Genomic DNA, 14937 nt, shown 5'->3' with positions numbered 1-14937 from the left:
TTTTGTGTTTTACCCTTAGAGGGCAGTGTTACTCAAACTACTGTATTTTCACATGTGGAGCCTTTGCTAGTTTGTATTTATTTACTTTAAATGATTTTTTTACGTTTGTGCATTGATTATCCCAACAGATCAAACACACAAATAGCCTGTTATGAATACATCTTCTAAAGAGAAACCCGGATACACAAATCCTTTAACATTCCCAATTAAGCTCAGTACCTTGAAATGATTAATTCCTCTTTTAAGGGAATTAACTAATGATAAATGTTGATCCTACTCTCTGAAAAGTAGTCTTCTTATGACTTTGACTACTCCAATCTTTAAACACATACTTTTGTGGTTATCAAAACCTTAATAATCATCTTCAACATCATTATAGGAAACAGAAAATTACATGGACAATGATGAATTAGGGTGGAATATAATGCTAGGTGGCATTTAATGCCCTGATGGCTACTGGATATAAATTATTCTTCAATCTGTTGTTACATGCAACACTGTGGTGATATTAATGTTTCTATGATAAAACTGAAGCCTCGGCTTTCAAGTGTCTGTCAAATTTTCACTCCAGTTAAAGTCAGTTCATTAAAACAGTGCAATTTGCAACAAATATTAAGACAGAAGACAAGATGTCACAGACACACACATTTAGATTTTATGTTAGCTAGACAACGTGGTGCATATCTGGAGAATGACAATTTTGCCAAAGCTCAAGCTTTGGAGATAGGATGAAGAATGTCTGTTGACATCAGTTATCAAGTTTGGCCATGGATTTTCTGTTAGATTGATATCTGTACTTTGACTGGACCATTCCACCCTAATGCTAAGCCATTCCATTATAGTTCTAGTTGATATTTAGTCATTTTCCTGGTAGAAGAGTAACCATTTGATCCCAGCCTAAACTATTTTGCAGCCTCTAACAAGTTTTCTTGCAACTCTGCTATGCATTTATCTTCATTTTAGGTCCACAAGTCTTCTCATCAACTCAATCCAGCATCCCCACACCATGATGCTGCAACCTCTGTGCTTCACCCTACAGATGGTGAGTTCAGGTTGCAGAGTGTCAGTTTTCCTCCACATGCAAAATGCATGTGGGCCAAAAAGTCAGAAACAAGAGTTTCTTCCACATGTTTGTAGTAGAAAAGTGCAAACAGGAAGACTTCCTTCCTTTTGATAATGACTTTTATCTCTTATTGCTCCCATAAGGGTCAGTTAGTAGTACTTCTGTCATCACATTCTTTGACCTGAAATGTGGATCTCCTACCTGCTACTGTAACACCAGAAAGCCATGACTTGGTAGGTTTGCAGGTTCCTATTCGCTGCAGAGCTTTAAATCTGACCCATCTACTGTGGACCTTGGGCTTCATTATTCTGTTCTTTCTGTGAGAAACCTCACAGAAAGCTGGATTTAAGATGAAATTTAGGAGCATCACAGTAAAAGAGATTGAATACAAATGAACAGATTTCTATTTGTAATGAATATTCCAAACCATTTTTTCTTTCTTTCACTTCCAACATTATGTCATCCTGACAAAATGTACATTTCACAACAAAAATAATTAAACTTTCTGGCTTATTTAGGCAAGAAAATATGCTGCGTTTCAAATGGTATGTAGATTCATCAGCTTCCCATTTTGGTTTGACGCTGACAGCCTGGGGAGTTTGAGGAATCCATATCAACTTCTTTGGGTCAAATTTGATGAAGTCTGCTCCATTATATCCAAACTGTAAAAACGAGGTGGTTTCTTTTGTCTTTTCCTCCCATTCACAGCCAATAATAACCTGTAAAATGTGAACAGCTGGAGGAGAAAACAGAAATTGAGATTATGAATCAAATTTATTAAAGGTAAGTTGTTGCAGCTCAATTATGAATATGAGTCTCTTTACTGTACCTTCACTTTGGTTCAGGTCCGTTAACATTCCCATCTTAACCTTCAGATAATCAGGCATTATTTCAAAACACTGTTCAATGTACCAATCAGCAATCTGTGACTCAATGTTCATTAATTTTTGTCCATATTTTGGGTTTGCTCTAATATTTTTGTTGCTGTCGCAGTAACTTGTTGGCAGCTTGTCCACCTGTGTTGTGGTTACAAAGTCTGGAAAATGAGGGAGTCCAGAAGAGGCAGTAACCAAAACTGTCAGCAAGTGTTTTTCTAGAAGAGAGGTTTAAATGTTCAGCACGATACAGACATGATTGACTTCAGCAGGTTTTTGAATGGAGCAAATTATGAAAGTCAAAATAAACTACAAGGAATAAAAATAGACAACAAAGAGGGAAAAGCAAAACTTACCTGCTGATGAAACACCACATAACAGCAGAAAAAATAACATCCTCATGTTGTCACACACAAGATAAGTGGTGATGTTAGGACTGAAATCCTTTACTTTTCCTCAGAAACTGTTTATCTAAAAGGAAAAGAATGATCTTTTGAAAATCCTTGCTTTATAAAATAGAAAATGTGAAACAACCAGAAAGAAAAGCGATGAAACCTGGTTGTATAAATTGGCCAAACTGATGAGCATCAGCATCACATCTGGTGCATCATTTCAAATGATCCGTCCTGTTTTTATGGCTTCCTCACAACAAAGAACAGCTGCTTTCTTGAAAGACGGCCTCTCACCACCAAGCACCGACAGAGCTTTACTGTAAAATATCTGAAGGTGGTTTAACTTGCAAATTTTAAAAATTGTATGGATTTTAACTCAGAAATTAAAGTTCATGAAGTTGAGATAACAACAATAAACAAGTTATCTAAACATTGTTTTTTAAGTTAACTAATGGCAAATTGTGAGTTTTAACTTAATGCTGTAATTTAAACAAGTAATTATTTCACAATATGTAAGAGAAAAAACTGTCCTCACATAGTTAAACATATTTCTCTATTATTTTTACTCACAGTATCAAGTTAAAATTACAGCTTGTGGGGGGTGCTCCGGTGGCGTAGAGGGTAGCGCGCCCCACACCCGGAGGCCCTCAGCTCTCGACGTGGCCGTCGCGGGTTCAGTTCCCGGACCCGACGACATTTGCCGCATGTCTTCCCCTGTCTCCTTCCCCCTTTCCTGTCAGCCTACTGTTGTATAAGGCAGTGTTTCCCAACCCTGGTCCTCAAGGCACACTGTCCTACATGTTTTAGAGGTTTCCCTGCTTTAATGTGCCTGATTCAACTGATTGCAGTTCAACAAACGCCTGTTAATCAGTCATCAATTGAAATCAGCTGCACTGAAGCAAGGAAATACCTAAAACATGCAGGGCAGTGTGCCTTGAGGACCAGGGTTTGGAAACACTGGTATAAGGGACACTAGGGCCCACAAAAAGACCCCCTGTGTCATGACGGACGTTAATCGTCTAACCCACATGCAGAACACAAACAGGAGGTGAGGAATCAGATTAATAAGTTTTATTGTTGAACAGATCGATAATGAGTTGTTTCTTATCCTACTGGATCCGGAACGCCAGCGATCTGAGGACTGGGGAGATGACAGGTCAGCGGGTTATCAGATTATGAAAGGAGGAGTAACGGAACGGGCTTACTAAAGGAGATGAGGTCAACCAGCCAGGGAGAGAAAAAGTTGGACGCTGAAGTCTGGGTCCTGAAGGCTAAAAAAGCCTCGGTAGGTGCCAAGGGAGGCGCGTCGGAGGGCGGACAGACAGTCGGACCGTTCGTCGATCAAACTCCACGAGGGGAATCCTATGGGATGATCAGAAGATGAAACGAATCAAGTTAGGAGATTATTAGGTAGTGATGTTACGTGATGAGCCGAGGCTTCGAGGCGTGTGTCGAGTAATGGAGGGGGCGTTTCCGTGAAGCGCGTATCGAGGCTTGCTTCATTTAGGGGAGGAGCCGAAAACGATGACGTCCGAGGCCTCGCTGCCCGGCTGTACCATGTGACTGCTTCGGGAAATGGCTCAGATTTTGTCGCGCGGTTTGACAGCTTTATAAACCCCACAGGCTCCATTCAAAATGTGGGTTGTTGTAGGCGAGTTGCGGTCAGTTGAGAGAGTGGATAGAGTTTTGATAGTTTGGATAGCAGAGTTTGGATAATGGTTATTTAGTTTGAGACAGTTAGTTTGGTGTTTGGAGAGTTTAGGAGAGAGATAGATAGATAGGAGATTTAGGAGTGCGAAGACAGGATAGGAGTAGGATGGAGCCAGCGAGAGGTAAGGTGAACTGAACATTTGCAGATGCATTAGGTTTGCTTATGAGGAACTGTATTTTTCACTGTTTCTTATTTTCTGTAAAGGTGAGGTGTTTATTGTGCACCAAGGAGTTGGGGTACAATAATAACACCTCATCCATGCTAAGACACTACCGTGCCTTGCATGAGAATAGGGAGGAAACTGGAGCTTCACCCAGCCAAGGTATTTCATTATACTATATAGTATATAGTATATACTATACTATAATCATCGGTCACTGTACCCCAATCTGTACAAACTTGCACTTATTTATTTATGCACCCCGGCATTATCTGTGCCATGTGAGCGTGTCTTTTCAAAGGCTGGAGAAGTAGTGTCAAAAAAAGAGAAATCCTTTGAAACCTAAAACTGTGAAGAAATTGTTGTTTCTTAATAAAAATGAATGAAATCATCCAAGTTACACAAGCATTAGCCTATTCACTACCCCCTCCCTACTTCCACAAGCACTTTCACTGTCCTCTGCCTGATTAAGCTCATGCCATTTTTCTAGAGTCACAGAAAAACATTATTACACAACATGCCATATCACATGACACTACTATTTTGGGAATAATTACACACAGAGAATACATTCAAACAATATTTTATTGTTCAAACAATATTTTATTGTACACATATGTACACCTTTTGTGAAGTCATTCCCAAGACCCATAATAGACAAAAATTCAATGCATCACACGTGTTAAGATACAGCGGGCTGTGATTGTACACCTGGCCAGTAGGTGGTTTCGTGTGCACATGAAGCCTCAAGAAATGAACCCTTTCTCGAACCAATTGGCTCAAGTGGTTCAATGCCTCATGAGGCTTCATCTCACCATCACTATTATTAGGATTATTCTCAGAGATCAAAAAACTCAGAGGGGCTCAGGGTACCAAACAGGTAAAACACTCCGGCCCGGAGAAACGGTCAGCCGCTCCTCTTAAGCTGTTGCAGATGGGGCTGATAACGCACAGGTGCGTGGAAACGCCCTCCTGCAGATGCTGCCTCGTGGCTCCCCCTGGTGGAAAAAACAGCTCCCTACGAGTGCAAAAAACTCCAGCATCCAACACCCTGGTGGGGAAATAAATAAGTAAAGAAATAAAAACAGCTTGTTTTACATAATTCTTGTTTCAAATTGCATGAACAATAATTCTGATTATATAATAAATTTCATTAAACACCGCAAATAAATTATGCTCAAAAACATTTAATGTGAACAGAACATTATCCTGAAGCTTTACAAACTGTCAGCTGCATTAAAATAAACATTTGACTTAATAACAAACAAGAGTCAGATCAATGATCAATGATCAATCACTTCCATCTCAGGATACTAAAACATGCCACTAAGCACACTGGGAAATTGTTCCCTCTCTTGTCCTTTTCTTCTTTCTGATTTTTATGCTAATCTAGAAACTCCAGTTTACTCAGCTCTTGTAGTTTTGTAAAGATTTATTAAAAAATTTAACACAACACAACTAATAAATTTATTTTACTTAAATAGTGGAAGATAGTAGACACAACTAAATTTGACTCAAATGTTTTGCAGTGTTCAGGCTCATCATTCTCATTTTTAGGACTTCGGTCTGCCAGTCACTAAACTTTTGTTGTGAAGCCGGTTTGTCACCTTAGCAACCATTTCTGTCCTGCGTTGATGAAATTAGGAAGTTATGGTTAAATACTAACCTTGAGTGAACCCATGGCATTGATTTTTGAAAAAATGCACTATGTCAACATTTCATGTTTGGAAAATATTCTGTATATTTAATCTGTACCAGACAGGGAGACAGGGACCAACTGGTGACAGAAAACAACAGAGGATCTGATAAAGAAACAGAAGAACAAAGGAGCGTTTTGTGAAGTGCATCAATCCTTTCACTGATTTACCCATATTGTTACTATTTATCATCTTTTAGCTCCTGTGTAGCTTGAACTCACTAAGACGTTTAATCCAGACACATGATCAGCAAACCATTCATAATTTCTTCATGTGAGATACTGTGAAATATTTGAATACATATGTAATTACATCAGGTATGTAGGGATGAACATATGAAGTGAAACCAGATTTCACTTCATAAGTGAAATCTGGTTTTGATCCAATGACGGTTTTGCTTCTGAGTGGTTGAAACTCTTTACATGGAGGTGAATTTATAATAATTAAAAACGCTTTGGTAATAGATTTGCAAAGATTTTTATGGTGTGTACATAGAAGATATTGGTTATGAGTCTGAAAATTTACAGCTTTCTATCTAGCAGTGGGTGAATAACAAGCGCTTGTTAAACCACTTGGACTTTAAAGCGACAATTATAACCTTGAAACAGCGCTTCAACCAGTCAGAGGGTAAGTGACAGATTTTGCAAGATGCCTATGCAAATGAAGGGCTATTATAAATGTTTGATTCATAAGACTGTAATAATATATCTGGTTTAATTGCTTAAATCTCTATTTTGGTTTCCAGAAACAGAGCAAAGATTCTACATTTTGTTAACCAGGGTTAAAAATAGGTAATCATTGTGAAATATTCTTGCCCAGGTTTGACTACATTGCAGTTTTTATCAATCAATCAATCAAACTTTATTTGTATAGCACATTTCAGCAGCAAGGCATTTCAAAGTGCTTTACATAAAATCAAACACAAAAACACAATGCAACATAGAATCAATAATAAAAACACAACATCAAGTCAGATTCCGTCAATAAATTTGCAATTTATTACGTTTCAAATACAACTCTAAACAAGTGGGTTTTTAGTTGAGATTTGAAGGAAGTCAGTGTTTCAGCTGTTTTACAGTTGTCTGGAAGTTTGTTCCAGATTTTTGGTGCATAGATGCTAAATGCCGCTTCTCCTCGTTTGGTTCTGGTTCTGGGGATGCAGAGCAGACCAGAACCAGAACCTGAGAGGTCTGGAAGGTTGATACAACAGCAGCAGATCTTTAATGTATTGTGGTGCTAAACTGTTCAGTGATTTATAAACTAACAACAGTATTTTAAAGTCTATTCTTTGAGCTACAGGGAGCCAGTGGAGGGACTTTAAAACTGGTGTTATGTGCTCTATCTTCCTGGTTTTAGTTAGAACACGAGCAGCAGCATTCTGGATCAGCTGCAGCTGTTTGATTGATTTGTTGGACAGACCTGTGAAGACGCCGTTACAATAATCAATACGACTGAAGATAAACGCATGGATGAGTTTCTCTAGATCTGGCTGAGACATTAGTCCTTTAATCCTGGAAATGTTCTTCAGGTGATAGAAGGCCGTCTTTGTGACTGTCTTTATGTGGCTCTGAAGGTTCAGGTCAGAGTCCATCACTACTCCCAGGTTTCTGGCCTGATCACTGGTTTTTAGTTGTAATAACTGAAGCTGTGCACTGACTCTAGATCTATAACTCTAGATCTATAGCTCTAGATCTATAGCTCTAGATCGTTCCTCTTTAGGTCCAAAAATAATAACTTCAGTTTTGTTTTTGTTCAGCTGGAGGAAGTTTTGGCACATCCACACATTTATCTGTTCTAAGCATCTGTTCAGTGATTGGATGGGTTCTGAGTCACCTGGTGACATCGTAATGTAGAGCTGTGTGTCATCTGCATAGTTATGGTAGCTAATATTATTTCCTGTTATAACCTGAGCTAGTGGGAGCATATAAATATTGAATAAGAGGGGTCCTAGGATTGAACCTTGGGGTACCCCACATGTGACCTTTGACCTCTTTGATGAGAAGTTTCCAATTGAAACAAAGAAATCCCTGTTCTTTATGTACGTTTCAAACCAGTTAAGCACTGGACCGGAGAGTCCGACCCAACTCTCCAGTCGATTCAGTAATATGTCATGGTCAACAGTGTCAAAAGCTGCACTGAGGTCCAACAGAACCAGCACTGTGGTTCTCCCACAGTCCGTATTTGTATGGATGTCATTGAACACTTTTACGAGGGCAGTTTCTGTGCTGTGGTGAGACCGGAAACCAGACTGGAAGGAGTCAAAGCAGTTGGTTATTGTTAGGAAGCTATTTAACTGTTTACACACAACTTTTTCAATAACTTTGCTGATGAATGAGAGGTTGGAGATCGGCCTGTAATTCTGCTTGTCTATATCAAAAGTGAAATGGACACCAGAAGGTAAACAGAAATCTAGACAAAACAGACTACGGACCTTTAGATGTGAACAGATCAGAAATGTGATACTCCTAAATAGAACAAGGTCAAAGAGCATAGCTGCACTCTTCTCCTTGGGGAATCGGCCAGTTATTCATGATGATGCTGTTTAATAAAAATTTAAAAAAGGGGCTTTTTTTGTGGGTGCCTAATGTTGCCGATATACATTGTCTATCAGTTTATAATGGTCAATGAAGTATTGATATTTTTAAACATTTACAATATTGCATTTAAACATTTACAATAAAAATTGTACTTAAAATGTTGCTGCAGAAATAAGTTTGTTTTGGAGGGTTTTTTATTTTTTTATTTTTTTATTTTTTTATGTTCACTTGACTTAGGGTTGTCCATCAGCTCCATATTAAGACTTTGTTAGTCTGTTTTGTCTACAAGTTCACAATATAAGAGCTACTTTCTCCCTAACTTCAAAATAAAAGTCTTAAACACGAGTGCAAACATGAAGATTAAAATACAGACCTTAATCTATGATCCATGTTAATACTTTCTATTTAGACCAAACACATTTACATGCTGACAGAAACTAGACAGCATCTCTCAACACTCACTTGTCTTTGATGCTGTTTTGATGTCATTTCACTCTACACCCAAACATTTAAGTTTATCTTTTTTATTTCAGGTGTCCACATTTTTCAGAGGGCAAATGGATGCTTTTGGGACGATGAAACCGGAGAATTTGATTGCTTTAATGAATACGGTTATGATGGAGAAGACCTCATAAGATTCGACCTGAAAACCTTGTCATGGATCAGTCCAAGACATCAGACTGTCATTAACAAACACAACTGGGAAAGTGATGGAAATAATCTGTTTTGGAAGTATGCTTTGACTGAGGACTGCAAACATTTTCTTAAGTTGTATTTGAATTATGGGAAAAGTTTCTTACAGACAACAGGTACAACCCCCAGTCATGAAGTTTATTCTTATAAGAAAAAAAATATAAACGCATATTGTTGCCTCCTTCTATTCTGTTGATGGTTTATTAATATATTTATTAAATGATAATATATATCATTCTATTTTAATATGCAGCACTAAAAATGTCTGAGCATATTGTTCTATTGAATACAGAAAAAAATATTCCTGTATTTTTCATGTTTTTAGATTTGTTTACAGCTTTCATGACCTCTCCTTCAGTTGTTGCTTTTTGAGCTGACATTTCTTTTGGCCTGTGTCTTCAGTTCGCCCCTCAGTGTCTCTCCTCCAGAAGACTCCCTCCTCTGCAGTCACCTGCCACGCTACAGGCTTCTACCCTGAAAGAGCCACAGTGTTTTGGAGGAAAGATGGACAGGAACTCCGTGAACATGTGGAGAAAGGAGAAATCCTCCCTAACAATGATGGGACCTTCCAGTTGAGTGTTGATCTCAATATTTCTGCAGTCACAGCTGAAGACTGGAGGAGATATGACTGCATTTCTTTGTTTGCCGGTTTGAAGGACAGCATCACCATCCGGCTGGACAGAACCATGATCAGAACAAACCAAGGTAGGATTCAAATAGAGATGAACGGTTTATTTGCATTGCTTTTTGTTTTTCACCGCAATAACTCTGGAAACAACTCACAACCAAATTGCTTATGTCGTTATTCAAAATGTTTTGCTATGGTTCCAGGTTCTTTTCTTGGTATTGCCATTGGAGTGGTTCTGCTGCTTTTAGCAGCACTGGCCTGCCCTCTTGCTTTTGTTGCCTGGAGGAGGAACCACAATGGTGGGTAGTACTACTCTGTCATATGCTACACCACAAGGAGAATTATTGGGAAAGGTAACAGAGTCTAACAGGCTACCCATGAATAAAGGTTAAAAAAAGGTTTTTATTTGGTTCATTTTAAACTATAAAAGGCTCCAGGCTACTTTACTAATCTATGTTGACTCTATAGGTGTAAGCATTTCATGCCCACCACATATCCTTTCATTTTAAATATGATAAAAATGCAAAATTCCAATTTAAAATTTGTTAATATTTTATTTTTTTCTTTAACTCAGAAAATGACACTTTCAGTTATTACATTATAAATCTGTTAAAGTAAATAATGGGAATTGTTAAAGAAAGAAATAGTACTAAGTTAGCTTAATTTGGAAAAAGCTTGGCTCTCTCTATTTCCTTCCTATTTCCCGGGTTCTTCCAGCGAGGAGTGTGTGCCAACCAGGAGCAACATGCGTGATGACGTCACAGAGTTACAGCGTTTAATCTCACAACAAGCAACTGTATGAGTTAACAAGAAAACTGCAGAGTTACAGAGACATACATTCATTACCTGAGACAAAAGAATTAAAGCAAAGACAGAGACAGAGAAAGAAAAAGCAAAGACATGTCTTTGGAGAAGGCTGAATGCCAAAACGGCAGGAAATAACAGCGATCTGAATCATTATTATCTTGTTCAATCTCTTTATAGTGGAGGCGTTTCTCTCCTTGTTAATGTATTCATTAAGGCGTACCCCTGGTTCGACCAACCAGGAGCTCCCCTGGACACTCAGAGGAACTTAGACCTTCCCTTAATTTCACGCCAGAGATCAAAGGCCATTTGGTCTCTAGAAGAACAATGGAGCAAGCAGCTGCATCCTAGTCTTCTGGCTCTAACAGAAACCTGTGAAATTCGGAGTGCCTCCCGGCCAAATCAAGTAATTTAGTTTAAGGAAAGATTATCTTCACAAACCTAATTCTGGTCTACTGCATTCAGCATTTTCCAAAGATTTAAGTCCTTGCTTTATCACATAAAATCCTGAACAGTTTTCTAATACTAAACAACACATTTTCATTGAAACAATTTCCATTTGGTTCAGATATTATCATAGACAGTACAATTTTCAAATACATTCAGCATTCACCCTTCTAAACTTAGATAATGCACTTTAATTATAAACTTGCTATTAATACTTAGAAAAATGTTAATGATCTCAACATTCTATGTTGCATTTTAGTTCCAAACCCTGCCAGATGTGGTTATAAAAAACCTTTGATGTTCTGTGAACCATACAGGCTTCTGCCCTGCAATAGATGCTAATTTCGTGGCTTCCTGAGCCCTGATAACAATCCTAAAAGATCCCCTTTGATCTGCATCTAGTTCCTGACCTTTGACATTTACTCTGGTGGATAATTTCCTGTAAATTCTTCACAGAATATCTGTTTAAAACTAAGAAATTTATACAACATAGAATGCTCAAGATACCCTTCACACATGACATAAAATTAACTGTTAAGAAATTTGTTCAAAATCAGACTGTTCAATATCCCTTTTACACCTGGGGTAAGATTAGCTGTATTAAGCACTAAAAATAATAATTTTCCGTAACAGAATCTAAAGATTTATCCAGATAATACATGATTTTGGATTCAGAAGATCCCAAACAAGAATCAAATTAGTGAACATTTGTTTTCCACAGTAAAGTTGAGGTTTCACAAATTCTCTAACTGTGGTGGTTCTAAAGCTAAAAAAAGCATTGAAAATGCCCCAACACTAACAAAAACACAAAGATTACTAACAAATGCTCATTATTGTATTATTACTGGTTTGACCATTAAATATTTTAGGTTTTGAACTATAGAGATGTACAACTGTACTCCACATTCTTTAAAAACTGTGGAAAAAGTCCTTATGTTTACTACTGATAAGAAACTCTTAGGCAGATGCCAATTGTAGTTCCTGCAGCAGGTTGAGGCTTTTTCACTCAGTGCTTTTTTACAGAGTTACAGAATCATCAGACCTGAAAAGCATGGTCTGTCAAAGTGTATATGAAGAACAACTATATGCATGATTTTAGATGAAAAGTGGTAAAGGAATCAAGGAACTTGTATTCACCATGTTTTACATAACTAACACTTTAATATCCCATCTGTTTTTCAGGGTTATGACATCTTGAAAAGCAACCAGGGGCTGATATTGTTGACTTGAATGAGTCCAGTTGTGATAGAAATGGTGATTGAACACCTGGATTCCATGTAAACAACCATTTTAGTTTAATAGTTTCACTCTGAGAGTTGGACAAAGATCATCATAAAATAAAAGTGGCTGACTGGTTGAAATTTCTAAGTACATAACTACCTGATGGCTTTGTTCTTGCCAGGGTAAATTATTGTGACATTTTATGTCTGTATCAACCAGATTTCCATTTCCCATTTATAGATATATATAGTTATATTCAGATTCAGATGTAATGAAGATGGTACGCATCTGAAAGTATGATAGAAATTCTCCAGGACTGATTTTGTGCATCTCTTCTGTAGTGTATATCTGCTTTATTTATCATTAAACTGATAACATATCCACCACCATCTTGTCTGCATTTGGTTCTTCTGATTAGCCACACTGGACACCAGATCAGAAAATGAGAACCAGACTCAGCTGAGATTTTGAGACTATATAAGAGCAAAATCACAAAACAAAAAAATCAGGAACAAAACAAAAAAACAACTAAACCAGGAATCCCCAAGCTAAAACTAGAAGCTATGACAGTGATAAGATCACTTGCACCAAAAAGTTAAATTGAACCAGAACAGGTTTTGACACTTCCTTGTTGGCCAACAAATAATATTTGGTTTCTGTCTAAGGACAAAGGACAGGTTTGATTAGGTATTTCCCTGTTAGTGTCCAAGTATCTGTTTCTTCAAAGGGTAATTTTAGAAAGTCAGTATTGATTCACACAATGAAAAATCACTCATAATAACTGTTTCTTTACTTGGTGATCAACTAGAATCAGAAATGTAGGTTGTCATTGAATGGAGTCTGCGCGAATTGTCAGCTTTAGCCTGGGTCCATCATTTGTTACAAATACTCTGAAATTTTATTATTAGCCATATTGGCCTCTAATTTCTCAACTCTTAAGTAAATAAGCAACAAAGAACTGTGTGTTTTGTCATCCCATGGAGTTGTCTGTTGTTAAATGTTCTGCATCAGTTCTGATTCACAAAGTGAACATGTCGTGCGGTTCAAAATGGGGAAACGGCATCTCCATATTGGAGCTCAAACCACAAAAGATCAGTCTGAATTTTGATGTACACCCTCTAATAAAAGAGCTCAAGAATAAGAAACAAACTATTACAATAAAAGATATCCTTTAATAATCCATTAAACAGGCACAACAAAATAGAAACCAGGAAGAAGTTAATTGATTAGGAGTTCATCATTCAGGTTGTACAATGATCTGACAAATTGTCATGCAAAGCAACTTATTTCAAGGAAATCATATTATGTAAAACATACAGTCCAAGAATAAACTTACAGTTTGGAAATACCAGGCAAGATAGATAAAAACTGCATGTTTTCCTCATTAAAATATTGCTTTTATTTCAGTTTATACAAAAGTTAAGACAATAGTAAATCAGTCACAAGTAAGGTTGGTTTTATAATAGTTTTTTCTGCGTCTATCCTTTTGATCCCAATCACAAAGCAGATTTCGATCATAAACTTATTGTGTTTCAAAATTATGTTGACAATTTTGAATGGTTCCTGTCAAGACAGAAATAAAGACATCTTAATAATGTGAAATCAGTCCTGGTGTTGTCCTGTTTAGGATTTTAAATCCCAGTATACAGCTGTTTCAAAATACATATTTAAAAGATCAAAGTCAATAAAACATTTGCTTATACTAAAAAGTAAGAAATATTCACTTCTAGCAGTCTATATATTTTCATTTTAACTCTAAGAAGCACAGACATCCATCTAACATAACTCAGTTCTGGTGAAATGTTTGTTGTTTTTCAATTTTTTATATGTTTGAGATTCAAGATGCAGTTCCACTAACACAGAAATCAAGCTATAAGTGTAACTCATATCTTCTCAAAAGAGGACTACAAGAAACATTGCTAGCAACTATGTATTATCATATGTGTGTGCATTGAAGTACTTACCTGGATAGGTGGGATATGAACCTGGGTCAGGGAATTTTGAAGCTAGAAGAAGAAAAAAACTGATTATTTCATAGCACAACATCTTGTTTCATGTGAAATAACACATTTTAAATAACTAAATTTTAAATAACTTATTAAATAACTAAATTAGTTACTTTGTAACTAATTGTAATCAAATTAATAAGTTGCAATTTTAACAGGTGTCAAAAATTTTGTTAGCAAAATAAATATTCAATTTGCACATAAATATTTAGTTCATAAATTAATAAATTTTAATATTTAGCCCATATCTAAACATTAAGTTTGTAAATATTTAGTTTGCAAATTAAATGTTTAATTTGGAACACTGATATTTATATTATGTATGAATAGCATGGTGAAATATATTACTGAAAAATTAACACACATTGTTTGTCTGACAGCAATATTTAATTTTTTTTTACTGTGTAACTTTATAAATGGCACCCCAAGATCAATAATTACACATGTATTTAAATGACTTTTTTTTGTAAATTTTAAAAACTCTATCTCAGTGTATAGAAAAGTCTTTTTAACTGTATACCGTTGTTGGCATTTTTCCAAAGAAAGAGTCCAGTTATGCAGAAGCACAACAGAATCAATCCAACAACAAGTCCAATGGCCAAATCAACAGGAAACCCAGAGGAAGGGGAAGGGGGAGTGGAAGTGGAAGTGGAGGGAGTCACTGGATCTAAAACTAGGATCAGATATTCTTTTTATGAAACAG

The 14937-nt window shown here is 36.8% G+C and overlaps 1 long non-coding RNA gene and 1 pseudogene across 1 annotated transcript; both read right to left on the bottom strand.

The window, feature by feature from the left end:
• The window catches only part of LOC122843214, a 45958-nt pseudogene that overhangs the window by 29333 nt on the left and 1688 nt on the right, over nucleotides 1-14937 (bottom strand).
• On the bottom strand, nucleotides 2295-2548 carry LOC122843220. The gene is made up of 2 exons (XR_006372680.1): nucleotides 2494-2548; nucleotides 2295-2409 (listed from the first exon to the last, which is right to left on the bottom strand). It is a non-coding gene; the product is annotated as an uncharacterized LOC122843220 (long non-coding RNA).

This window comes from Gambusia affinis, linkage group LG14 (assembly GCF_019740435.1).
Source record: "Gambusia affinis linkage group LG14, SWU_Gaff_1.0, whole genome shotgun sequence".
Taxonomy (NCBI): domain Eukaryota; kingdom Metazoa; phylum Chordata; class Actinopteri; order Cyprinodontiformes; family Poeciliidae; genus Gambusia; species Gambusia affinis.
Note: the sequence above shows the minus strand (reverse complement) of the source record. Positions and strands in the feature narration are given on the sequence as shown.